General features: G+C 38.0%; 1 non-coding gene across 1 annotated transcript; it reads right to left on the bottom strand.

Annotated features, from left to right (window-relative positions):
* Positions 1-1127: 1127 nt before the first annotated feature.
* Positions 1128-1200, bottom strand: TRNAG-UCC (transfer RNA glycine (anticodon UCC)). Its single transcript has one exon. It is a non-coding gene; the product is annotated as a tRNA-Gly (tRNA).
* Between the last annotated feature and the right edge of the window lie 1442 nt (positions 1201-2642).

The raw sequence follows: 2642 nt of genomic DNA, 5'->3' as shown, positions 1-2642 counted from the left end.
TTATTTGAAGTTTTTGTCTGTTTGCTATCTCTTCCTCATTGTTGATTGTTCCTTTGTGTGTTTTTAATTTCATTATTGTTAGCATATCTTTAGCAGGGTTTATTTAATTAAACTTTGTACAGTGTAACGAGGTTATATTCTACTGTATTTGCTTCTACTACATGCCCCAGAGGTATTACTGACTCAGAGGCTAATTTTTCTGGTCGGGAATTCTGGGTCACTTGAGTAGTGAAAATTGCTCAGGTTTAGACTCAGTGTTATGAATTCTAGGTGACATTTTTTCTGCTCAGAACCCAAGATATGTCAGGGTTTACCCCTATCTCCCTATGCTGCTGAGTGAATGTATTCTAGTTTCCTTTTTCTTAGAGGTGAGTGCCCTTTTGGTGGTCCTGGTACAATGTGGCATTCTTACTTCTTACACCACTCCTCATACAGACCCAGTGTCTTCCATCTTTTTTTATGTATGAATGAAAACCTATTTCTAGGTTACTGGAACTGGTCCTGGATGCACAGCATCTCCTGATGCTCTTATCTTTCCAGTTTAACAATGCTTTCAACCCCCAAGACTTTATTTTATTGTGAGCTCAACTATACTTAAAAACCTCATCTGAAATATGTTCTGTTTTTTTGTTGTTGTTCATGCTGATCAGCTTGTGAGACCTTAGTTCCCTGACCAGAGATCAAACTAGGACCCCCTATAGTCGAAGCACAGAGTCCCAACCACTGGACCACTACGGAATTCCCTGTTTTCTGGTATTTTAGAATAGCTTTTATGTGGGAAGGTTTTCAGATGATCTAATCAGCCATGTTATCAGAACTGATATCCCACGCATAAAATTTTAACTTTTCCTAGAGGGTGAGTGGAGAGTGAAAGGAGTTGGAAGGAAGGGAGGACTGAGAAGGGCATGGCGAAGAGAGGGATTGTAGGAGAGCCTTCTTTTCCAGGTGCCTTCCTTCATTGATGTTTGGACTCTTGCTGCTTAACTGGTCCATAATGATCAGTTTCAGCATCACCTGGGAGGTTTGTTAGAAATACGGAGTCTTAGGCTCCATTCCAGATCTACCAAGTTAGAATCTGTATTTTTATTTTTGCTTTCTTTTTGCCACACCATGCAGCATGATCTTAGTTCCCTGACTGGGGATTGAACCCATGCCCTCTGCATTGGAAGCTCAGAGTCCTAACCACTGGACCACAAGGGAATTCCTGAGAATCCGTGTTTTAATAAAAATCTCCAGGTGATTTGTGTGCACATACAAATTTGACTTAAGACTATTTCTGATCTAATTACATTCCATAAAATGGCTATTTTTTTGAGGTCAAAAACCTTCTTCCACTCTTGTTGACCACTCTTGACTCTGGCTTTATCTTTTTCTCCAGTTAATTTTTAAACGCTTTCCTGAAATGACGTTTGTATTGAGGTTTTTGAGAACATTCCTATTGGTGATATATTGAGGAAGTGTTAATGTGACAGACTGTCATATTGAATGACAGCAAAATGTTAATGCTGGAGCAAGGCCATTATGAAATTCTCAGGGTACTTGCTTTCTACTCAGCTCTGCAGGGTAGAAAATTGAGAAAGGGGAGCATTCTGTATAGAGGGCTTTAGAGAGGGCTGTATAGAGAGCTTTTATTTTTCACTGGTGTGTTTGCTCTGCACATGGAGGATTCATATTTGCTCATACCCCAACAGTGCAGAAGAGCTCCTTTTGCTCCACATGCTCACCAACATGTACTGTCTCCTGTCTTTTTGACACCGTTCAGACAAATGTGAGGTGATACCCTGTGGCTTTTTTGGTTTGTGTTTCTTCATTGTTGAGCATCTTTTTGTATACTTGTCCATCCATATGTCTTTGGAAAAATGTCTATTCAGTTCTTTTGCCCATTTTTAAGTTGCTTGTTTTTAGCTTTTGAGTTATAGGAGTTTCTTATGTATTTACATTTTGGATATTAACCTCTTATCAAATATATGGTTTGCAAATGTTTTTTTCTCATTCTGATTGTTTTTTCATTTTATTGATTGTTTCTTTTGCTGGGCAGAGATTTTTAGTTCAGTGTAGTCCCACTCGTTTATTTTTGCTTTTGTTTATGCTTTCGATACTGCATGCAAAAAATTGTTGCCACAGTTTCAAGGAGCTTTTCTTTCTCCCTGCCCTCAACCCGTTTGGCTAGGAACTTTACAGTTTCAGGTCTTATGTTTAAGGTTTTAAATCATTTTGAATGTGTATTTGTGAGTGGTGTAAGATTAAAGGACTTAAGAAACATAAGAACCAAATGTAAAGTATGAATCATGCTTGGATTCTGATGGGAACAAGCCAACTGAAAAAAAAAGCCATTTGTGGGGATAGTTGGAGAACTTTTGAGTATGACTGGATTTCAGACGATGTTGAGAGATTACTGTAATTTTGTTAAGTGTGATAATGACATTGTGATTATATTTTAAAAAGTGTCCTTTTCAGTCATACATGGGTTTTGGAAGTGTTCATAGTGGAAGAGATGGGTGTGGGATTTACTTTAAAATACCAGCTAACAAAGTGAGTTTGAGGGTATTAGGTAAAAATGAGATTGATCAGGAGTCTGTACTATTGAAACTGAATGGTAGAGTCGTAAGATTGTGTTATACTTTTCTCTCTTCTTCTATGAA

Source organism: Budorcas taxicolor, chromosome 18 (assembly GCF_023091745.1).
Source record: "Budorcas taxicolor isolate Tak-1 chromosome 18, Takin1.1, whole genome shotgun sequence".
In the NCBI taxonomy this organism is placed as follows: domain Eukaryota; kingdom Metazoa; phylum Chordata; class Mammalia; order Artiodactyla; family Bovidae; genus Budorcas; species Budorcas taxicolor.
The sequence above is the reverse complement of the archived record's forward strand: the minus strand, read 5'-3'. Positions and strand labels throughout refer to the sequence as shown.